The 25,027-nt window shown below is 53.7% G+C and overlaps 1 protein-coding gene and 1 long non-coding RNA gene across 17 annotated transcripts in view; one reads left to right on the top strand and one right to left on the bottom strand.

Moving 5' to 3' along the window:
- TNRC6C (trinucleotide repeat containing adaptor 6C) overlaps positions 1-25,027 on the bottom strand; it is a 298,323-nt gene that overhangs the window by 139,148 nt on the left and 134,148 nt on the right. The window lies entirely within an intron of this gene.
- On the top strand, positions 579-24,481 carry LOC310883848. Its single transcript, XR_014573891.1, has 2 exons — positions 579-13,601; positions 13,725-24,481. It is a non-coding gene; the product is annotated as an uncharacterized lncRNA (long non-coding RNA).

The following is a 25,027-nucleotide window of genomic DNA, read 5'->3' as shown; positions in this document are numbered from 1 at the left end:
GCATAAAACGCTTGAGTCCACGTGTGCTGGGTCTCTAGTTTCATTTACCTGACATTCTGAAGGAGTTTCACAAAGTTGCACTGCAAATACTGCTATTGCCACAATGGTTTATCACTGTTATACCACTGCCACAATTACCCGTCATTACAATCAAATTTATATCAGAACAAGGAAATGGTTCCTCAGAAATTAAACAGCACTCCCTGGTGGGATAATGCCTTCTCCTGAACTTCCCAGTAATGAAGACTGTAAGTAAATTTGCTGTAACTCAGGCCGCAGAGGACCATCCACTGTTAAACCAGAGTTTAATGCTTTTACTAGGACAACAACTCGATGTTCAGGAGAGAATTCCCAAAGGAACCTGAAGCTCTAAGTGGGTTCCTACACAGGATTACACCACCTCCAAAACCAGACAGATGAGGAACTTCAGTAAATCCCACCAAAGCTTACTCAATAAATGGCTTTTTGCAACTTTAGGCAAAGAAACACCTTTGACAACCTGACCACACAAGGCGTAGGAACAGAAACCCAAGGCAGGGCTTTTCCTGGGCACATTTTGGGGCCAGACACTGGTGGGACACACAGCCTGGCATGGGGCCGCTCAGTCGAGGGTGGATGGGTGCGGAGCACCAGCTCTCCGGCCACTCTTGGTCAGATGAGAGAGGGCCAAGGAGCCCCTGGGCATTTCAGGGAGAAACAAGTTTTGCAGCCTTGCTGGAAGTTCATGGTCTCAATTTCACCCTACCGAAATGAATGCAATGCCTGGTTCTCTAGCGAGCTTGTTCCTGTAGGGGTTTTGCAGTGATCTGCACGCTGGCCAAGCACCTACAAGGTGTTACCTGCGGGGTGAGATCAGCTTCAAAAGTCCGGTGCTTAATTTCAACCCAGGTTTGAAAGGCTCCCTTTAGAGTCACACTGGTAAGAATCCCTCCAGCGTAATCATGAAGTACAGAAGTACATGGGGATGAAGTCCCTGCCCTCCCTATGCCTCTTCCCACGCTGCCACCAGGCACAGCAATGGGGTGAGCCCTTATTGACAGTGGCTCCCCAGGGTTTGATTCTTTTTTTTTTTTTTCCCTTTACCTTAAAAATAGAGCTCATCTGCGTGAGAAATGACCTGGGGGAGGCCAAACCTACAGCAAACCAGAAACCGAGAGTGCCTGCAAAACCCACCACTTCTGCTTCAAGCGCTCGGCACGCACCCCTGACACGGCTCGCTCCGACACACACACATAGCAACTGGTGTATTTAAAACTTTTTTTTAAAAAAAACAAAACAAAACAAACCTTACCCCTACCAAAACAAGATGCTTCACTGCACATGCTTCTGCCCCTGGGGAGAGGAGGAAACCCTGAGTGCGTGCTGCTAGCCCCGGTGCGGTGCGGGCAGGGCTCGGATGCTCAGACTCTGGGTGGGCGCAGTGGGATTTGGGGATGTATGCGTACATACGTGTGCACGCACACACACGTGCACTGCCATAATGCAGCCTATTTGCAGCCCCAAACGTTACCATAGCCCAGTCATTCCAGCTCCACAGGCTGGAGGTTCAGGGTGCCCGGGAGCGCGATGCTCGCTCAGCACCCTGCCAATCGGTCGGGGCTCCGCCTGCACGCCTGGGCAGGAGCCGACCCTTGCCTGACGGTGCAGAATTAGGCCAAACGCCGTAATCCCAAACGCAGAAAGAAGGGCACAGCCAAGCGGTTTGATTCACGCCAGTTTACGCCCGGCCTTTGAAGCTCGGGAGCAGCGGGTGGGGTGGGGAGCGTGGGCGTGCGGCTGCGTCACTGGCACGGCCCCGGGGCACCCCGCGAGCAACCTGGGGCAAGGGCTGCACGGTGACACGGAGATCAGAGAGCTGGGGAGATCAGATAGAGCTGCAGCAAGGTGCTGCACCCTGCCTCCTGCTTCCCACCCATCATCGGGTGCAGCCCTGCGCTTCCCCTGCAGCCCTCCTCATCTTGCAGGCAGCGGGAGCAGCCCCAGGCTGGAGGCGGTGGTACCCCCAAGCTGTCCTTGCTGGGATGCTCTGGGTACCCTCTGGGTACCCACGTCGCCTTTCAGGCCTCTCTGAATCCCATTAACCCCATCACCAGGGCCAGTCCCAGCAGTGAATACCTCGGACAAACCCGCCCTTTGGTCAATATTCAACGTTGGGTCCCATCGGGTGCTCCCTGGTTCCCGTCTCACAAGGGAGGGCGACTGCCAGAGCCTGATTTACCTTCCCTGTGCCATTTACTGCTGACTTTTTATGTGCATGGATCACATCCCTTCACATTTATCTCATCTTTAAAATAAATGTTCCCCCTCATCCTTCAGCCTCTCCTCACACAGAAGTCTCTCTATGTCTCCAATAATTTTTGTTGCCTATCTCTTGACCCCTCTATTCCTGCTATATCTTTTTCAGACGGATCGACTAGAAATGAACACACTGTTCCAGGCAGGACTACAGCCCTGATTTACGTGCTGGCATGATAATACCCTCAGCAATATTTTTAATCCCGTTCTTCCCCAAATTTTCTTTGCCTATCTGGCAGTGGCTGAGCACGGAGAGGAGAGATGCACACGCAGACAGCTCCGTCGATGCTGCTCTTCACTTCCCAGGTGGCTGCAGGTAATTTAGACCTCGACAGCATGCGCCCGCTGCTCCTTCCAGCACACTGCTTTTACCTCTCCGCCCTCCCACCCACTGCCCAGCCCTCCAGCTTCCTCTGGCCCTGACAAGGTTTTCCACCTCTTTTCTTGTCCAAACCAAAGAAACCTCTGTCACTTACAAGTTTTGCTATTCGTCCATTCACCCTGTTTTTACCCAAATCATTAACAAACGCAGTGCACAGAACCAGGTCCCATACACGTCCCTGTAGCATCCTGCTGGCAAATCTCCAGCAAAATCTTTCCTCCCGTGGCCTCTCGGATGGTTCCTCGCCCATGGCAGCATCCTCCCCTCAGCCCAGGCTGCACAAAGGGCAGGAATATTTCCCCGCTGCCGACCGCCCCGATGTCACGGTGAGGCACCACCCAACGCACAGCCCACGAAGCGGAGGCTGAAGCCTTCCCCACCCACTCTGGGACAAAAGATTTGAGTCGAGACAAACGCACGGGGTGGCAAAGATGTTGGGAACCACCAAGCGGGGACCCCACGCTGGAGCTCCAGTTTCCCTGGATGAAAAGACCACAGCAAAAAGGCACGATGGTGCAAATAGACGGGAAATAGGATTGCAGCCATCTGGGGCTAACTAAACCCACTGTGTTCAGGGAGAGCCCTCCTTCTGACCGGAGGACTCGCCTCTCACACCTCTCTGCTGTTCTGGCCAGCAAGGGGGACCCCGATTCTGCCGGGCGAAGCCACGGGTGCAGAACTGGAGATGTCTCGGAGCCAAACCCTCGGCATTTTTCAAACAACAGAAGCCGCAGCCCCCCCTCGGCAGGCACGTTTCTATTCAAATCACTATCAGCCATTCTGCAAGATATTTGCCTTCCTGCATACATTTTCCAATAACAAAGCTGTCCCCGGCTCTTTAGAGCTGGTGTTTTTATTTTATTTAGTTAATATTTTTAAACATTACTACCACCATAATAAATGTTAACTATTTGTGCAAGCTCTCAGTGCCTTGGCAGGGGCCTTTCTATGTGCAAAATAACAGCAAATCATAATAAATAATAATAATAAATTATTATGGTTGATTACAAGGGAATGCGCTACATTTTTATAAGCTCCAGACCACCTACAGCTCACAAAATATAATGGGAAACATTAAGCCTTTAACTGGTTTTATCCGTTCCCTTCCCCCGCTTCCACTCCCCATGTTCTGTAATAGATTTACAAACAGTGCAAGGGAGAAAAAAAAAAAAATCTTCCCTTATAAGAATAGCATCAAAATTCTCCTCAGCTTTCCAGCTGCTGAGCGTTTCTGAAGCCTTCAGTGAAATGCAATTAGTATCTTTTACCGCCTGCCTTCTGGGGATGCCGACGTGATCACCCTGCCGCAGGTTCACCTTGACATGCAGATCACAGGGCGGCGAGCTGGGCTCTGCCTGCAGCCGGCTCCCGGCGTGGCACCGCCACAGCGGGCTCGGCACCGGGAAGGAGGCGAGCAGAGCCATTGTCTCACCGCTGGGTCTTGGTTTGCAGAAAGCACAGGGAAATAAAAGGGAACGGGAGGGGACAGCAAGGGGAAACGGCCATGGGGCCAGCAGTGGTGGGCAGCCCCGCATGGGCACCTGCACTTGGCTGCTAAAGGGGCTGGGGTGGGGGGAGAGAGGGAAGAGAGGAGAAGGAGGAAAATGCCGCCCTCCAAACCGCTTTATGTCCCCGCAGCGACCACGGGGACATGACACACTGTACTAGTTTGGCCCCACAAGCCGTGGAGCCACCCGAGGGGGAATGCCCGTGGAGGCACGGGAGGGAGGCTGTGGTGTTACACCTCGGGCTGCAGGGACCCAAAGAAGAGGCTTTGCTGTCAGCCACCAGCAAGGAGCCATTTCAGGGAAGCCCCGAGCCCACCTCCCCCTCCTACAGCCCTCTGGTAAGGAGCCCCAGCCCCAAACCCGCTTTTGGGGCAGGTTGGAAGGGGCTGGGACGCCGAGGGGCATTTTGAGGCCTGTTGCCACGTACACGGGCTTCTCTCTGGCCACCCAAAACCCGAATCCAAAGCGTTCCAGTGCCTTCCAATATCCTTGAGTCTGCACCCACTTCAAGGCCTGAAATAAACACGGTGTGTGGAAGAAAACCTTGCTTATCTTACAGAACACCAACGCAACCGTTCCTACAGAGGCCTGGCATTGTACGGCGAGGGGGAGCCGGGTGCTCCCACTGCCCCAGAGCCGTGGTGCTGACGGGACACCGCGGAAACCGGGGAGCTTCCCTGCCTTCCTTCAGCCCATTCTTCTCTCTTTTTACTCTTAATTAATACTAATTCTCTGCATTCAGCTTCAATGGTCTCATACCCCTGAGAAGCAACGCCTGATAACTTTAATGTATTCAAATCTCTCCAGCCCTCAGAGGGATGAGATAGGAAGCCCCGGAGGATTCGCGCCCAGGGAGATCCCCCTGGAACCGCTTCCCTGCTCCGGCTTCTGATCTTTTTACTTCCAGCAGGGAGAGAAGAGATGCTCTCCCAGTACTTGGTTATGTTCGTTTTTTTTGCCAATAAAACCCACCGTGCCTGGAGACGTGCAAAAATGGGTTTAACAACATATTCGGGACATTTCAAAATTTCTGGTGTTTCTCACGCGCTTGGCCATCCTGCAGACTCGAGGCCGGTATTGCCAAGCCCAGCTTGCAGCCATGCCTGCTCAATGCAGCAGCACACGCTTCTTTCAAAACTACACCTCTGCTGAATACAATTAAAAAAGCAAAACCCAAGTCACACAAACCTCCCCCAAACCAGCATGGCCCCCCCGCGCTGCCAGACCGCTCCGTGCCCCACGGAGGGCTCCCAGACGCGTTACCTGGTGCCCGAACGCACGGCTGTGGGAACCCCGCTCAGAGCCCGTGTGCAAGGACCTGCACGCTGCCCCAGCGCCCTCCCCTCGCACCGGGACGGCTGCGGCAAGCAGGGTGACAGCCGGGGCTGTGACGCTCTTGTCTGTCCGTACAGGTGGGCTTGGGGGTGTTGCAGAGGTGCCACGCAAGAAATCCTTTTCTCCTGAAATTTTTGTAAGCATCTTTCATTTTAAAATGTTTGGAAAGAAGGGACCGTTAAGCGAAGAAACGAATATTAAATAAACCTGCTCCTTGGGTTTGTGGTGCTAGGCTGGCACCGGCAGCTTGCAAGAATTAGTAGTTCCGGAGAGCAACTGGCTGATTTCCAAGGGAGCGAGGAGAACGGGAAGCGAGGAACAGCAGTAATTTACAGCTTAACCCATTTGTTTTTTTCCCTTTACAGCTCTCATCAGGATTACCAAATGCAAATTATTTATCGGATGCTATCGGCGAGCCCTTTTAGTGCACTGGTACATGAAAGCCAAGCTCCCCTTACCTTCCCCAAACCCGGTTTGGAACCAAAAAGCTGCACCCCTTGCAAGCCTCAGTTTGAGAAGTGGATATCCTTGCACAACCAGAGGGGGCATCTCCTCGGTGGCATGGTCATGGCACGTCACAGACCCAGCCTCCCAAGGGCTCGTCAGGCTGCTCTCCCTAATAAACCACCCTTTTTCTGCTGGTGCTCCAATCGGCATGTGGAGGTACCACGCTTGCCGAAGGACCCAGCTGGCGTTAGAGACTGTTACTTTCAAGATTCTAGGAGAGGATCAAATGAAGGAGAAAATTAAATTAAACAAGCAGCACTTAATTACGTGGGCTGCTTTTGTACTCTCCCCTTCCTCTATGTAGTAGTTTCCACCTGAAAGTCCTGAAGTGCTTTCGAGCCAGTAATTAAATCTCAGAACCACTGCACAGAAGGATGCAAGGGGAAGCGTCCGCCGCTCGCTTGATCTCATCGGCTTGATTACGCATTAAATTTGCATCTCTGCAGACCTCTGCCCTGCCAGGACACTCCTCGCGACTTAACCTAAGGACCAGGCAGACACTTGCAATCATGTCATCGCATTTCTGCACAAGAAAGCCCTCTAGAAGGGAAGCTGCTGACTGCAGCACCCAGGACCCTCTCGGGGCACCCTGCCCGCACCAGCCCCAAAGCACAGCTCCCCCAGTATCTACTCGGGTCCGGGGGCACTCAGCCTTCGTGGCTGCAAAACCTGCCATGATAATGTCAGCGTGGGAAGCCATATCCCCTCAGTTACTCCATTTGGGATGTCCGAAACCAGCAGCTGGGTAAGAACGACAACACGGGGGCTACCAAGAGCCAAGTTCAACCCTTGTAGGACACCACCCGTGGCCACATGTTGGGTACAGGGTCTGCCTACACCCAAGCCTCTCGCCCTGGAGTTAGGGAGCCGAGCACCCCGTGGGGCCAAAAGCTTCGTCAGGAAGATTCCTCTATCGGGGCAGATCTCGGCCCCGTCAGCAGCTGGGACCCAGCCCGGCAGGACGGCCCCGTGGGCACGACGGCGCCCGGGCTGCACGTCAGCACCGAGTGGCTTCAGAGAAGACCGGCTCGGTGGCATGTGGGAAGCCGTGGAAGAGCAGCTTCAGCATGATGTGGTTTAGGGTGTTATTCTTGGGGAGCAATGAAAGCACAGGGCGATGCTCACCTGGCAATCAAAAACATCCGCAGAAGTTCTGCTGGTGGATCCCAGGGATGATAAAAATTAAAATGCCCTTGAAAGCATACGTGGAAATCTGGCTGGCACAGATTTTATTCTGAGCAAAGCCCGGGTAACCCAGCAGTGCTGGCTGAACGTCCCGAGGGCTGCTCCATGCAAGAAAAGAGGCTCGGCCGCTGTCAGCCCAAACAGACTGGAGTCGCTCAGGAAGCTGCTTTCTGTGCCACCCAACAGGCCCACACGGATACAAAAGCCAACGTTACAGTTTTTAGTGTAAAACAAATTTTAAAACTAAGAGCAAAGAACAATTAATATGTCCAATGAAAGCCTTTTTAGTTGTAAGCTTTTAAAATAAGACTTGATATATTTAAAATTTAAATCTTAAACAACAACAACAAATTCGGAGTGGGCAAAGGATGCCAGAACAGGTGTTCCTCCTCCCTGCAGAGAAAAGCTTTGCCAACCGTTTTTAGACGAGATTGCTCTGAGCTCAGTGCAATTCCACATAAAAAACTTCAGGCAAACTGAAGCCACCTTTCCTGCTGGAAGCTTTTCCCTCACTCAGCTCCCCACGGAGCCCCGGCTTCGGAGCCTGCCCAGAGCTGGGTCCCGGGGCAGAGCGGGACGGGAGCCGCCCTGCTCGGGGGACATCGCTCCGATCACAACTGGCACGCCTGCTGGCACACTCCTGCTAGGGCTGCAGAAACCTTTTCCCTTGGTTTTTTATTTTGGTTTTTCTTGGCTTCCTGCCCTCCAGCATAACTTTCCTGTCCAGGATCTTGCTTCCTCGATGCCCTCCTCCAAAGGCACTGAGCAACCTCCTGGCCGCATCGCGGGCAGAGCAACCCAGCAGTGCCCGGGGAGCGTCTAACACAGAGCATCCAGCCCCAAAGCAGAGACTGAGGTTCACTTCCCTCCTCACCCTACAGGCGAGGTACAAACCCCCTCCTGCAACCTGTCTGACCATCCCAAACGGCTTCACCGAGCAGGAGAGGACGGTACCCGCAGAGCTGCCGGGCACACACAACAACCCCGGGTCACTGCTCTCTGTCCTCAAGGCGGTCCGCGTGCTTTCCACCAGGACGGCAACACACCAAAATGCAGGGCACTGCCACGAGGTGGGCGTCAGCCTCTCCAGCAGGGTGGAAGCCAAACCTCAGGCTCTCATCCCAGGCAAGGAAGCTGCCCACAGAACGATTACAGAGGGAGGACGGCCCCGGCTGCCTCCTTTCGGAGGCAGTTTATCCGGGCTCCTTCCCAGGAGAGGGTTTTGGCTGGAGGGTCCGGGGCCGGTGCAGGCGTTGTCCTGCGGCAGAGTCACTTCGGTGACTCAGAAACCAGCTTCCCCAGCGGACGCCCAGGGGTCCTGCTGCACGCGCAGCTCCCCGAACCGGGCGGCCCAGACTCGGTTCTGGTGCACGCGGCTCAGGTCAGTCTCCTGCGTCTTGGTGATAATATTTGCAGGATTTTGGTTTTGGACAGTAAGAAAATATATCATTTGAAACACTCATGAGTGCCAGCAAATATAGGAACTAGGGAGGTCTTATTTGGCAGTGCATTCAGCGTTGCCTGGACAGATTCCTCTCTTCCTCCACGTCAGGTACACAGGAAGGGGAACAGAAATAGCAAAGATTTAATCATCCCCATTCAAAAGACAATATTTTCCTTAGTGCCCAGCAGTGCCACCTCAGGAGACATTTCGGTGCCAACCACGGCTTTCGTCCGGCGACACCCCCAGGTCCGGATGCCCCCAAGTCCCCCTTTTCCCATCCCAGCCCTGACACAAGGAGCGCAGCCGGGGCGAGCTGCTGAAATCCCGAAATCCTCCACTTCTCCCGGGAGCCAAGCCCTATTGTTCTCAGGGACTCCCTTGTGATGTTAAGGGCGATAGATACAAATAGCTCGGGCTCGATTGTTCTGCTATTTATACCCTGGAAAGCCAACAGCAGGCAGGCTGCCAGCCCTCGGGCCCTGCCGGCCTCCAGGCCCCATTTTGCGCCCGCTGGGCCTTGGGGATGCTGCGGGGGAGCGGCGATGGGGCGGAGGAAATGAGGCTGTTGGAAGGGGAAAAGGCTTCTCCAAAGCACAGGGGGCGGCTCAGGGGCACTTTTCGGCCTTTGTGTTGCCAACGGCAGGCGGGTCCATGACAAAGCGTGGAGCCAGGCCTCGGCTGGGGGGTGAATCTGAGAGGAGCCCCAGCTACGGGCTCCAGAGCACAGGTCTTCGGCCGGGGGGTGAATACACATCGCCCGTCCTCTGGTGCTTGCCGAAGAAAGAGAAACAGAGGGGGCTGAATACAGAGGTGAGGCAAGCCTCATCCCCAGTACATCAAAGAAACCACAGTCTTGCCAGGCCCGAAGCTGATAAGACAATGGAGATAAGATCTGGAATTGCTCATTATCATGCCTTAGCCACAGGAACACAACTCACCTGCCAAATACAGCTTTGCAAAATGCCCCTGCTTTACTAAGCAACAACTTCGTATTAACATTTACGTAAGGAAAAGCAACTTATTCGGTAGGTTAGAAGAGAAAAAGGCACGTGAATGTGGAAGAGCATCAGCACGTAGGAAAGTGAGCTTCCACCTCAGCCTGGCCACCCGTTACAGGAACTGTCCTGCAGAGTGACCTGACACAGCCCCGCAAAGCCCAAGTGACCGGCGAGGTACCACCCAGGGATTCTCTGGGAAGACTGCATCGCCAAAGGGAGGCCGAGGCAGGAAAACTCATCTTCCAAACGGGAAAGCATATTCAGAGAGCACAAACGCCACTCAGAATGCAGTTACAGGCTCTGCTCATTTACTTTGAAATTACCCATTAACTACTGCACACTAATTATCTACCTTTCTGATTCTTGTTTTTTTTTTCTTTTATTTTTTTTTTCCTTACAGGAAAGATTTGTTCAACTTAAAGCCAAATAAATGCCAAGGAAATCATACCACCCACTGCATTTATGATCAAAATAACCCTCTCTTTTGATAAGTTCCAGCAGTTACAATGGCCCAGAGAAAATGTATTCTGTGAAGATCACTCACCGCTGAATACTTTCCACACTTACTCCCTCAGAAAACCATTTTTTTTTTATCCTTTTTATACGCAGGGTACTTTTTAATAGGGTAATTTGTACTACAAACTCCTGAAAACATGTTTTGATTTGTGTGTGTGTGTGTGGTTCCTAAAACCCTGGTTCTGAAGCACACGCAGATAAAAGGGCCTTGAGGGTTTTATTTTTTATTTCCAGATTGCTCACCAGAGCGCCAGGAGTCTGGACCTCTCCGCCAAGGTCCGAGGACAAGTTAGACACCTGCACGGATAAGCAGGCCTGGCGAGTTACGGCACAGAAGGCACGACCTAGGCTAAAATTCCCCCAGATGTTGACTCTGTAGGCTCTAGCTCACACCAACCCTTCTGGGGGATTTCAGCACTTCTGAACTTTTCCTCCCCTCACTGCTGACAGCAATTTTTCTATCCACCGTGCACCTGCAGGGGAGGAGAGAAGCCAGCTTTGCTCTGCCTCCAAGCAGAGCGGGGCGGTGTAAAGGGGTCCCAGAGTGCGTCCTGCGAATCCAAACCCGGTCCCGAAGCAGCTGGACCAGCACCCTCCTCTGGTGCCCCCTGCAGCCACACCAAACCCCTCAGCTTCCAGCCTGCCCCAAACACAACCTGGCCACTGGGGCTCCTGAAACATCACTGAGCCTCCGGAACCCCAAAATCAGCACCTGAACCTGGCCCCAGCTTGACATCCACCTCCCTTAAAATCTTGCCGGTACGATGATTAACATTTATGTTTTTTTCACCTAAAAGCTGCCAGCCTGTGATGTTTCCAAGCCCTCTCTCCCAGCTAAGACAACAATCCTCAAGGAGTCCATCCCTCCCAGGGATGGGTTTTCGGCCTCGTTAACATGTAAATGACTGCCGGGTGTCCATCCCTCCCAGGGATGGTACCTGGCCTTGTTAAAAGCAGAATTGTTTTTGTTTCCTCACCTCTTTCTCCTCTGAAGCAGTCGAGGTGGGGTCTGGACACAGAAGAGGGGAGCAAAGGGGAGATGCTGCCCGGAGGTTCTCTCGCTGCACTCAGCTAATAAAGCTCCTGTCCAACCTGTCCTTAATTGTACCCGCCTTATTACCCACTTGGAGTCCCTGTACCTGCCTTATTACCCACTTGGAGTCCCCGTGTCTCCGACAATATCTACCTGCTCGTGATTCCTGCCACCAGAGACGATGGAATTGGACCTGGGGCTCCCTCCTGGAGGGCAGGGGAGAAGCAGTTTGGCAAACAGTCAGCTATAAGGTGGGAAAAGCTATACCAAGTGGGCCCAGCTCTTTCTGAAGACCAAAACAGGTGTTTTCCCCTTATTAGGCACCCATCTGTGTCACCCAGCTCTAATTAAGCATCTGCTCTCCAAGAGGCTAACAAGTTCTTTTGCTGATAATCCCGACCAGCTTGGCAGCATTATTTATAATACAGGCACGGGGAGTCTCAGCTCTGCTCCGAGTCGCTTCATTGTTAGAATAAGATGTAAGTATATCATTATTTTAGGAGACATCTAAAATATAATCCAATTATATGGTGGATACGTGGAATTCCCAATGATTTGAGAGCACGCCACTCTATTCAGGGTGGGGGAAAAGATTTAAAGAGACAGGTTGTCACTGGGCATCAAAGGATTTGGGATGATATTTAGGATAACAGTTTATAGACACGGAGCAAATCCTATTATAATGCCACATGGCCGTCAGGCTGTCGTGGTGGCAGGTATGCCGCACGTCTGAGCAAAGATGCCAGCCAGAAGCACGGTCATCCGAGGGATGCTGCGTGTTCCAGACCTGTGTCCCCTGGGGAACTGGAGGCTCCGTGTGCGTCACAGCCGGGGCATCCTCCCCGCTCCTGGGGGTGGGAGTCTGGGCTTGCCCTGCAAACCCCCAAGGAAAGCCCAGGGGAAGGAACATGAACACGACCAGACGAGAGAAAAGCGTTTATCAGAGTGCTTGCTCTGGATGCCTGACCCCGTGCAAGACCCCAACGGCTGCCAGTGGGGACACACCGTGACACCTCAGTATGGTCCCGGGCCTCCTCTGTAACAGGGCTGATGGAAGCCCAGCGGCAAGGAGCCCCCCCAAGCACCTCACCGAGCTTTGGTTTGGGCACAGCAGCTGCAGGAAAAGCAGGGGAGGGAGCTGGGAGGGCAGCGGCAGCAGTGCCCGGGAGCTCTCTGCTCTCAGCAAACCACTCGGAGCACAAGCATGGTTTTGTTTTCCTTTGTGTTAGCTTTTTTTTTTTTTTTCCCCAAATGACTTATAACCAACAAAATCCCCAAAACAGTGAAAGTGTTAAAGCTGTTCTCTTGCCCAAACACCATGGGAACTTTCCCCCATGGGAGACGAAGGATGACCCCAGAATAGAGGACAGGCAGACATCAGCTGGGGCCAGCAGCTGCCAGGGAGCACAAAATTCAGCCCAGCACTTGCCAGATTTGCCGTGGCCCAACAGGGAAACGCACAGCCCCATCCTGCAGCGCCTGGGGAGCACAAGCCATCACCGTGACCTACCCAGCCTGCAGCCAAACACCGCGGCCAGCAGAGCGAAGCTATTCCTGCCTCCCTTTGCTTTTCCCCCTTTCTTTGTTTACCCTTTCATCTCAGCAGCCCTCCCAGGTCTGTTAGCTCCGCTGCCGACAGCAGTGCCCCCTGCCAGCCCCGCCACCTCCCTCACCACCCGCCTCGCTGCCCCTCTCACTTGTGTTTGGTCCCTGCCTGTGCGATCCCCAACCGCTCCAGGTGGGTGCACGGCCACCGGGGCACGCTTGTCCCCATCGAGGTGACACACACCAAAATGCCGTGGCAGGGGAGGGTTAAAGGAATAAACACGCGTTTGCTGTACAGGACATCCTTTCCTTGTGCACAGTCCTTGGGGAGCTCGGGGGACTAGCGGCAGTAAGACTTGGAAGCCCTGGATAGTTGACAGAACAGGAGATTTATAAGGGGCTCCAAATCCAGCAAAGCAGCAGCCAAATTAAACCTCAGCCTTGCGGCTGCTGAAGGCTCTACCGGCTCGTAATGAGGGCGAGGACTTCTGCAAGCTGCCGGGAGCCACCACACATTTTTTTCTCCCTTTTCCTTTCCAAATGCACTTACGCATCCAGCGAGTGCAAACGCAGGAGCACCCACAGCATCCTTGTTGGTAACTCCTGGGACTAATTTCCACCTGGTGACTCTGCCTCCTGCAAGGGGCTCTGCAAAGGGAGGCACAACAAGCCTGGTGCCTTCAAACAGAGAAAACCCTGCCAAAAAGAAAACCCGAACGTCCAGGGGGCTGCCTGTGCAGCTGGGCAGAGCAGGGGGCAGCGCTGCTCGCGCAGCAGCTGGGTGGCTGCAATAAAAGGCTCATTACTGGGGATCGTTGGACCTCAATTTCCGACCGCTGGATGAAACCCCTCGGTAAGTATCATTATTATGGCACTCTCAATCAAGTCAAGCAGCTTTATGACAAAATCAAAAGTTGTGATCCAAGGAGGAAAAGGATGGGGCGAGCAGCCTATTTATTTTGCTTTGGGTTCACAGCAAGGACCGAGCAAGCTGCCAGGACACGAGAATGATGGCCGAGTCCTCCGAGCGGCTGGGGGCACCTTGAAATAGCACCGCAGCCCTCTGCCCCCTCAACCCCAAACCCCTCGGAGCCCACAGCGGGGTTATGTACACAGCGGGATGCCGGGCTGCAGCTCAGCAACAAGAGGAAAAACCGCCTGGGGATAAGCTCCTGCTCTCCATACCCAAACCGCTGTTTGTAGCACAGGGAGAGCAGGGTTTGCATGCGGGCTTCCTCTGCTCTTGTGATGAATTCAGCATGAAAGCACTGTTTGAAATGTGTTACCTGCTTAGTATGACTGCCTGCATTGTTTCTCCTCATTCTTGCTCAGATGCTGAAATAAGGCTAAGGCCCTTTACAACCAGCACCTAACTGCAAAACAGGAGCTGGAAAGACCTGGGAAGCGCTGGGAAGCGCCACTGGCCAAACGCAGCCTCGCACTGCCAGGGAAGGGACCGGCAGTGCCCCAGCCATGCATGACAGTCTCCCTGCATAGCATTTCATGCTGCATTTGCTCACTGTGATACCTTTTTCCATCCGTCCCCGTGCCATTTATCTGTGTTCCCGTCTCCCTGATGCCAGGGCTTTTCCCTTTCCACCCGCAGCAGTTTCACCCCGTGGAGCTCTGCGGGTTCAGACGCCACCAGGCAGGAGGAGCACGCAGGAGGGGGGGCACCTCCCAGCCCCTCACTTCCTTCTGCTTCCTTCTGCTTGTCCTTAATGCGCAGGGCACCTCCACGAAAAGGAGGTGAGGGACACATTAATCGGGGTGTGCAGTTACTGCAAGTAACTCAGCCAGGCTGGCATCCTGCAGGGCCGTGAGGTCGCCCCGTCCTCCACCTCCAACCCACAGCTCTGGGTCACCAGCACCACGTAGCGCTGGAGGACCTCCAGATTTGGGGAGGACGACCTCTCGCTCCTCACGTACATCTCAAATCGTGGATACCTCGGCTCCCCTGCCAGCACTTCTGCTGTCATCACCTCTTAGAGGCGGAAAGCTGAGATGCGGGGCTGCAAAGCCACTGCTGACTGGCAGGGAGGGAAGGAGATCAGAAGATCATTCTCTGAAGAATTAAGATCTTAATCTGCTTTAAGCTGCTAAGTGCCGGGCTGGGCCCTCCTGAGGCAGCATCTCATCCGCAAGGACGAGCAGCTGAGGCAGAGCAAGGCGTCGCTGGCATGGGGTGCAGGGCCACAAAAGTGCCTTGCAAAGGAAAGATCAAGCTGCAATTAGACTTCGCCCTTCATTACGTAAGTTTACCGTCTCCTTCACTCATTAAAAGCCAGTGGGGAGAAGCTGCAGGTAGGAGGAAGCATCAGAGGGATTATACAAACCGCAGCTGTGCAAGGAGCTGCTATCTCGCAGCATCATCAGGCACCAGAGCCAAAGTCTCTTCCTCCTCGTCGCGAAAGCCGCCCGTCCTGCAGAGCGCCATGAGGACGCGAGCAGCCTGCTGTGCCTGCAGCATCGCCCCGAGAGCAGCCAGAGCCTTCTGCCAGGCACACTTCTCTTCCCTTTGGGTGGCACTTACTGCCCCAGTGAGACCCCATAGTCCAAAGAAAGGTTTAGCTCTGGAGAATTTGAAATTCCCCTTCTCCCAGATGCTCTGCCTCTCGCCATGGATCAGTTTGAGCAAAAGCCTCTGGCTAAGCATCCTGACGCTGGCCAAGATGTTTGGTGAGGAATGGGTACTACTGCTTCCCTGATGGCCCCAGGGCACAAGGAGGCCTTGCAGGGGGCCACTGGAGCTGCAGGAGGACAGGCCGAGCCTCCCTGCCCAGGGGGTGTCGACGCCACGAGGGTTTTGTGCTCCCTTCAGGGTACTTTCATCCCAGCTGCATTCCAGCAAACGCCACGCACCCAATTCCTTATCCATCACAGCAAAAACTGGCTCCTGGCACAGGGCAAAAAGAGAACACGTATAACCTGGGCAAGAGAAGATGATGATGACGAGCAGCCCCACGGCACGCCTCTGCGTGCGCAGGGTTACAGCAGCCACGCTACAAACCGCGTGCCCCAGGACAGGATCCAGGCTGCATGCGACAGGAACGGTCCTACAGCGAGCAGGAGGCTCAAACCTTTGCACCTCCAAGGTGCCATTCCCTGCTTCTTCCTCCCAGGAGCAGCATCCTGGCCCTGCAGCTCCCCGGGGACTCTCCCCGCGGGCACCCAGCGCTGGCTGAAGGCGACTCGCCACCTCTCGGCCCCGGCAGCTCGCCGCGGGCTGTGAAAGGCGCGTGGCCAAAACACACTGCAACCGGCACCGCGCGCTGCTGCTGCACAGCAGGAAGGGAGTCAGCGAGCAAATATTTGTCTGGCCACCCTGCTTTCTAGCACAAAGAGTTTGAAGAAGTAAAAAATCCGACTTTCCAGTAAAACTCAACCCTCCGACGCTGCCAAGTCGCTCTGGAGGCGCTGCAGGCTGGCACCTCCTGATGTGTGGGGAGTTGTGGGGTATCAGGGCAGGGGGCTTGAAGAACGCTCGCTGTGCTGGGGACCAGGGAGATGGGCACTTGCTGAACGTGTATTATTCCACTGGCACAGGAAAGTAGCTCTGAATAGGACCAAAAATACCCCATTTCAAGTGCATTATTCCTATGCACTTCCTAGTTCCTACTCGTGACTCCTACGACATTTTATCTGATTTAAACCAAGTGAGATTGTGGGTTCAACCCCTTCATAGACACAGAGGCAGATGACACGAACGTCCTGAGCACAGGAAAGGCTCCAGAGACCGTCCCGATATGGACATCAGGCACTGCACTTAGAGAAACCCTATTCTGGAACAGATTCTCTGGTGCCTGATACTCTGATACCCCACCAAGTAATGGGATTTCTAGTCTGCATTTAAGATCTCTTCTCCCAGGCAGGCTTTCTGATGTCTCACAGCCAGAACCCAGACGGCAGCCCTTCTCAGGGGGGTCTTTTACTTAAAGTCTTTTTCCTCCACCTGCCCACCACCTTCTATGAATCGTGTAGTTAAAATCACTGAGATTTTACTCCTCCGGCCGCATGCCACCGCAGCAAGAAGTCAGTAGTTCGGGCCTAGCAGCCAGTCGTGCCGAGCACAAGGAGTGCAATCGCTTAAGCCACAATTTTTAGGAGCCAGACTAAAAATAAACAAAATCAACTACAGAAATAAGATCCCTCGAGCGAAGCAAGTGTAAAGGCCTGACGTGAGGCCCTGCTGGAGCTCTGAGGGGTGCCGACATCCCCACCTCCCGGGGGCAGCCGTGCCAGCCTGGCACCAGCCGGGTACGTGGCGATGCCAGCGGCAGCCCCTGCCCGAAGGAGCAGCTTGCTTTCCACTGCCCACAGCCTGCAGGCTTAAACACCGTCCTACGTTTGAAAAGTCCCTGTTTTTCATCCAAGTCTCATCTGTCTCAGACACCCACTTGGTCCACTTCCTACTCGCCCAGCCCAGAGCCAAAACAAGGAGTACTGCACGAGGGAGGCAGCATTGCCAGGCTTCTTTGCTATTGCCCACATCCCAGGCAGGCAGACAGAAACATTCCCAAGGTTTTGGCTAACCCCAGCCCTCAGAAATGTCAGCCTGGGTACACAAGCATCTGCTCAGCCTGCTAGGCACCAATGAATGATGCAGGTGAATTCTCCAGAGCAAGGGAGAGGAGCGAAGCCCCAGCTCCTTGCCCAGGGCAGCTCTCCAGGGCCCCTCGGGCAGAGCCTGCTCGCAGCCCCCAGCCTCGAGGAGACCTGCACAGCATAAGGGCTAACGCGAGCATTTGCATCGTGCCATATTAAATGAGGGACAAACGCTAAGTGCAGAAGGATTTGCAGAGTTTCCTTCTCGTGCAGAGTCCCCTGCGGGAGCCATCGCCTCTGCATTCCTGTACCCCACACACCTTGCTGGGAAAGGAAGCCATTTAGCGTGCCGGCGTGCGCACACACAAAAAGCAAGCCCTGTGCTCGGTGAGCTCACGCTGGCACCGCAGGGCTGCCAGAAGCGCAGGGCGAGCCGAGCCACGGCTGCAGGAGCAGCAGCAGGACCCGCGGCTGCACTGCAAGCGATGCTCCAACTGGGTCTGCTGCCCAACTGAGGGAGGGAGGGGGGAAAGGACTAAACCCCCGACTCAATGGGAAACCATTGCAGAGGGGATGAAACCAGCCCAGTACGACGTTGCCCGGTTCAGCTGGCAGCCCTGCATTATTCCCGGCTCGCATTAAGTAGCTCTGTCATGTTAGCGCTGCTCGTGGAAGATAACTTCACCTCTCACCCCTTAAGCTCCGAGATACTCCTAAAAGTACCAGCATGTTATTACCAACGGGAGAGCAGCGTTAATGCCCAAATGCTCTATCCTCTTCTCCTCCCTTCTTGTCGCCGCTGGGTTTTAAAGCGTGGCGTTATTAAAAAGGAAATGCACGCGGGGACACCGCAGCCCTGTCCTGCAGCAAGCGCTGCCTGCGCAGCACACCCCTGCCCCTGCACAGCCAGCGCCTTCCCCAGACAGAAAAGCCTTTGGGGGCAGGAACAGGCTGTAATCTGTTTGTCAAGTGCCATGTAAATGGCTAGCTAAACGTGTTTGTTTTCAACCTCTTCTTTATTTTTCTGAGGGGGAGCTGCAGGAAAGCAGGCAGCTGAGTAAGCAACGCGGGGCGAGGAGCGCAGCGGAAGGCAGGCAGAGGGTGGGCGAAGGCGCGCGGCTGCAGGGGCCTTGTGCAGGTGCCACCAGCAAGACGCGGCCCCCTGGTCCCCAGCTTTACGTTCAGGAAGGGACAGCCCCAAAGACAAACCCACAGCCGCTGCAAGCAGCACGACCCTCGGCTGCGTGCCAGCTGCTGGCTCCCGCGGGGGATTTATTCCCACAGGGCCACCTATTGGCATCGGCATCTTCTCGTCGTGGCTTTGTACGGTCAGGGCAAGATTTTTCTGTCTTCCCCCGATAGCTCTGTGCTGTGTCCTCCTCCCTGGGGCTGGATCAAGCCCTCCTGCAGCTCTTCTCCTCCCGCCTGGCTCGTGTGGCTAATGAAATCGTAATCGCTGCCACAGGAGCATCTGCGGTGCTCTGAGCAGGGAGCTGAGAGCGAGCCCATCAGAAAGCAGCCTGATTAAAACAGTTTGGGGAGGGGGCAGCTCGCCCGAGGGCGACAACGTCTCTTACACTCAAAATGAAATGTGTCTGCCTTGAAGAGCAGGAAGGAAAAGAGAAAAAAAAACTTCAGCCCCTCCGGAGGTTCTCGAGCCCTTAGGCTGTTGGCCACCGGGTTCGTGTACATCGTGCTTTATCCCTTTCGCATGGAATTGCCTAAAAAAGCAAGAAACCGCTACCCAGCAGGCTGTAAAATATCCCATCACCAGCCAGCCGTACGCGGCGCGGATGTCATGCCACGGGGTTAGCAGCAGTGTCATATGCAAGGTAAAGATGCTTCATTGCATATATTAAAGGCAGCCTGAGCCCTAAATGCACCCTAAAGAAGATGGATCTCCTCGGGAGGCTGGGATCTATTCATCACCATCTGATTTCTAAGTGTCAATTAATCTTACTGCTTGCGTGTTGTTCCCCAGCCCTGACACATCTCTCACTGTCCCTGACTTGGAAGAGTAATGGGAGACAGTGTTTGAGTATATAAAAGATAATTAATAGAAAACATCCTCCCTTTAAAAAACAACCTAACCAACCCGTTGGTACAATACGTCTCTCTACCAGCAGCCCTGTCCAGACACAACTTGCAGCCTCTGTGGTTTGGGGAATGGGAATTGCCCGATAAGAAACTTGGGTAGTTTAAAAGGGCGAGAGTCACCCTGCGAAAGTCTGCAAGCAATACAAGAGAAATGGTGAAAGTCTGCAGGCAATACAAAAGAAATGACGATTTTTAAGCACCTATTGTTCTCCTCTCCCAATTCCTTCCCTGGCTCTTGCTCTGAAATTGCCAAAAGCTGCAGAGCCCCCAGCTCATCTTCCTCTTCTGAGACCACAAAATCTTAGCTTAGATTTAAGGCTTAGAAACACCTGGGACAGAAAACCAAGAGACCCACGGACAGATCCTTTCCTGGGCACCTTCGTCGAGGTGGGACCCTGTGCCGGACCTCTGCTGGCTTTGGCTGGCCTTGCCAGGTGTTCCTGGGGTGCTGATTTCACTTCCACGGGGTTCATGGAAGTGACACGGCACCAGGCAGAGCCCAGAGCTCCGCACCCGCCCAGCCTGCCGGAGCATCCTGCTGGTGCTGCGCAGGTTTCCAGGCAAGGCACCCAGCGCAGAGCAAGCAGTGCTGTGGGGGCCCGTTCCTGACTTTTCTAACAGAAGAAGCAGTCTACGGGGCTTGCAGAAAGCTTGCGCTCCGACGGCACCCTGCTATGAGCAGCATGTAATCTCCCTGTGCTCCCAGGAGGGCAGACGCAGTCCTGAGCTTGCAAGCGAAGGCCGTGGCTGTCCGACCTACCTAGGTTTCATCACCCTGTGACAACAGGCTGTGAATCTTGTTATTTCCGCTTCCCCCTAGGATTTTGGCATGCCTGCTCGATCCTGAAGCCTAAACATTATCTTTTAAGCCCCGAGGCTCAGCCAAGGTTTAATTTACATTTCTGATAGAGCTTCTTGCATCTGAAGTAATGCCCTGGATATTGTATTTGTGTAAGATTACAGGTACTTTATGGCATTTGCTATACCTTGTAAATACTCCGTGGAGCACTACTGACAGAACTGTTATGACAGAGGAGACGGCACAAGAGTCCTGGGTCGACTCCTGTTGGAAGAAGCTTCTGCACAATGCTACTGCAAGCGATCTGCAGCTCTGTCACCCTTAGCAGCACAAATAAGGAGACTGCCAAATTAAAACCTACTGACTAATTCTGGCCAAAGCTTGCCTCCCGGTTAAGTTCCTGGGGAAGAGGAAGGGTCCTGAGGGGTGCTGGGCGAAGCTGCCTACTGCACAGCGCGCTGGACAAACTGGCTGTCCCGCGGATGAGAGCAGCCGACCTCACCCTGCTTGCTCGTAGGCAAACCTGCACGCTGCGCGGCGGGATGCTGTGCTGCACCACTGGGAACGAGCTCAGCCTCCTCCTCAGCTTGTGGCCTCTCCTGATGGCCTTCCTGCCAGCGCTGCAGGACTGAAGCAGCTGGGGCAGAGGTATGGCACAGCTGAGGGCGCAGGGTTTGGCACAGCTGCCCCGTGCCTTGAGCTCTCCGCTGGCTCCCAACGTGATGCTGGGGTTCTGGGAGGGAGGGAAGGAGGAAGGAAGGGTCACGGTTCTCTCCCGTGACATGCACCCTGGCCTTGCACAGCCCATGCCCTCCACGTGCAGAGGTGGTAGGAAAGTGAAGAATGAATCCTGTGGCCAATTTCCTGCAGGACAGTGCTGTCACCTGCCTCATTTTCATCTCACCCACTTCATTGCAAGCCCCCAACAGCTCGTCTAGCGATTAAAGTCTGGGCTGATTCGAAGATCTTGCTTCCCCTTGCTCCCCTTCAGACAGCAGCCATTAAGAGAAGCCTAGAGCTTAGATAATAAATGCTACTGTGAAAATCCTCTTAAAATATCCCAAGGATTATTTAATTATGCAATTGCACGGCGGGAGCTTACTGACCAGAGGTTCTCACGCGGCGGCTCCCCGAGATTTGAGGATGCACCTGGAGAAGCATTTCTGAGACAGCAGGGAAGCGTCCTGCTGAGCGCTGGGCACGAGCAGGGCTGTGTTCAACCCAGAGTTACCCAGAACCACGAAGTCATCTCCTCGCAGATCCGCCTGCTGAAAACAGGCTCGGATTTTGCACTGAGCGGCTCAGCCCTCCCAGAACATGGTAGCCACGTGAGCTATATTTGCAGAAGCAGGGCAAGCAAAAATATTTTAGCATCTAATCCCACTTGACTGTTGGCTCAACTTTTGTTCTGGCTTTCTCACACAGTAAGAAATTCTGCGTATTCTTTGAACAGCTCGGGGGATCGGTCATTTCTCACAACGCTGCTGTGCTGAGAGCACAGGGACACGAGCACTTGGTAAGGATTACGACATTTAAAATGGTGTAAAGAGCAAGCACCTCAGCTCAAGTCAGGGATTAATTCCAGTTTTCTCTGCTCTAAAAATAAGTATTTTGTCTTGATGAGAACAAACTGATGATCTTTTCCGAGCTGGCATTTCTACATCAGGGACAGAAAGCTTGCGTATGGCAATGACCAGAGAAGAAAGTCTCGAGACAGGAATCTGCCTGTTCCTCTTAATAATTCAATATAAATAAAAGAAGAAAAAAAGGCAGCCCAATTGCTTGGACCAGAAGAGCGATGCATATCAACGTGAAAAACCAAAAGCTTAATTAAAATTGACTTACAAGATACGGCAGATTCTGAAGTGTTTGCAGCCTGCGCGTTTGCCATTAAGATGTTTCGTAACTGCAGCAGGAGCTGCGAGTTTGGCGCGGAGATCGGTGATGGAGTGCTCCGGTTCAGGATCGGGCTGGGCAGGTGGGATCGTGACCGGGCAGCAGCTCAGAGACCGATGCTGGGGCTCAGACAGAAATACCGGGGGGCTGAGCTCCTCTCCCAGTGCGACCCGCTGAACCCGGGCACATTGCCCCCCTAGGTGCCCTGGGGACCCGCACCGAGGAGCTGCTGCGCTACAGCACCCCAGGGGGAGAGGGATGCTTCAGGACTAGAGCAGAAAATGAAAGAAGTGGGATAAGATGAAATTAAAAAAAAAAAAAAGAAAACAGAAAACGCAGAAGTGAAATTTGTCCATCGCTGGGCAAAGTGGGGAGGAATCACCTACAGGGGGAACTGGGCAGCCCTGGGAAACAGCACAAAGATGGAAACAGAGCCGAGACATGAGACGCTCCCTCGACACCCCAATTCACCAGGCTTCCAGGACTGTCCCCATTAAATTCACTAGCAAAGACTTTTGGAGAAGTAAAATAAAATAAAATAATCAGCCGGGCCCTTCTCCTCTCTCTGGCACGGCATTTGTCACGGCATTTGCGACATCGGCGCCGCCACAATTTCCGTGCGAGCCCCCATGTCAAACCAGCTGCAGACTGATAGGACCTCGGATATTTATGCAAACCAGGAGGCATGGCAGGATTTCACAGCAGGAGGACAAATTCATTCTGTAAAAGGTATTTATATAGTTCAATAGGTGTGTGCAGTGCTTTAGAGGTATAAAACATGAGATCCCTGCCCTAAGGGGCTTATAATCTAATAACATATACTAGGTAAATTAAAACATACATCACGGCTGCGATGAATGCCCACCCCAGCCTAGACGGGAGGGCAGTTGAGCCATATGACAAGGCAGAACTCAATTTTCATTTTAGATTTGTAGTTTGCCTTTAAACAGCCAGCGCTCCCTAACCCCCAAGCGAGGGAGAAATTTATCAGCATTACATCTGGGGGGAGGGAGTGCTCCAACACGGGATCATTTATTAATTGTTATTTATTATCTGTTAAACAAGGACAGCATGCGCAGCAATAGCATTCCTTTTTCTGGATTAATTGTTGCCGTGCGATTCCTAGGTTTTATATTTTTAGCAGCCCTGTTCTAGTCGAACCCACTGAAAGGGGGGAAAATGGAACAGGCACTCACACAATTAATGTAATGAGAGTAATTAATTTGAAAATAATACCCAGGGGGTGGGAGGGTTAAGGCTTTCTTTTTAAAGAAATAAAAGTCGAACCAAAGCTCCCACGTCCCCCAGGACTCCACGCTACACTGACTGCACTCGTTATGTGCGCATTTGAATACTCATTCGAGCACATTTCTCATGCTGTTATTTCACCACTTCCTCAGCCTTGCATAATAGATGCAGTCATTGCCACTAAAGAGCCAACATTTACCCACAGAGGTAAGGAAGAACACCATAACGCAGGCAGGGGATGGGAATAAAGCTCTATACATCAGGTGGCTCCTTGGGGCTCGCTCGCTCTCCGCAAAGCAAAACAAATAAAATCAGAAACCGAGCACCCAAACCGCGGCCAACGAGCCCCCGGGGCAGGCAGCCCAGGCTCGTCCCTCCTCTTCCTCCTGCTCTTCGCCCCGCAGCCGGATGGCACCGGCCTCACCCGCTCGGCATGGAGTTTTGCTTTACCTCCCGGGGCCGTTTCTGGCCCCAAAGGCAGGGAAATGCAGCACGGGGGTGACCGCGGTGGCAACGTGCAGGAGGCGATGGCCCCACGGTGCCGGCGGCAGCACGGGGCTGGGTCCCCAATGACACGGCTGGGGCTTGGTGAGGAGCGAGCTCGCGGTGGCAAACCAGGGAGAAATCCCCCAATGCACCTTCCCGTCCCCTCTGACAACACGCGGCCTCGCTGGCCTCCTGCACCCATCCCGAAGGAGTTTGCCCCGTGCCCATCCCGGGGAGCTGCGCGATGCTTTCGCTCCTCGTTCATCTGCAAACAGCAGCACCCAAACGCCTGGGGGAGCTGAAGCCTGGCCGAGGCGGAGGAGACAAAAAAATTGCAGCCTGCCCACTAATCCTCACCCAGCTCCTGGAACCCAAACTTCTCAGAGGTCATTGGAGCCTCCAGAGAGAGCAATTTTTTCTTAAAACTCGAGATTTGGCAAAGACACAGCTCTCGGTCCCGCACGTCGCATAGCACGGCCGCACCAACACCGGAGTTGGGACAAACGCTTGGAAATGTATTCTGCAAACGTGCACTGAGTTATGTCAGATAATAAAGCCAACGTCCCTGAAGGTTTTGGTGCATGCGAGCACTTCCAGGAGCAAAAGAAATAAATTTTCATTGAATCTGCAGTAATCGCATTGGTCACGCAGACTTGATACAAGAGAGAGGGATTTCTGTCTTCATTTGGAGCGGGTTGGAGGGGACAACCCGGGGTGTGCGTGGAGCTGCAGCCTCCCCGAGGAGCCCGGCTCTGCTTCGGCTCGGTGTTTGGATGAAGGGACAAAGAACGAGGGGGTTGTGGGAGATGCTCCAAGATGGGCTGCGGGAAATTTGAAGCTTTCTCCCCAGCTCCACCGCAAAATGCACGTGTGATGTCCAACAAGCCGCTCGATCTCGCTGTATCTGCTTTTCTAATTACTAGAATATTGGCATTTCTCTAAATAAGAGGGGAAGCAGACCAAGAAACAATCACAGGCAATAAAAGTTTCGAGAGAAAAGGGGAGGAAGCGCTACGAGGAGGGCAGCAAAGCCTTCCTTTCCACACGAGGTACAAACCTGCATAGCACGACGCAGAACCACGGCGTTTGGGTGAAAGGATGGTTGCTTTTTGCAAACTTGATCCGAGAGGGAGCTGGGAGGGCTGTCACAGCCCGTCTCCCCACCGCGATGAAGGGCACCCATTGACTTTTTCAACAAACAAATCGCT

This window comes from Anser anser (assembly GCF_964211835.1).
Source record: "Anser anser genome assembly, chromosome: 19".
In the NCBI taxonomy this organism is placed as follows: Eukaryota; Metazoa; Chordata; class Aves; order Anseriformes; family Anatidae; genus Anser; species Anser anser.
Note: the sequence above shows the minus strand (reverse complement) of the source record. Positions and strands in the feature narration are given on the sequence as shown.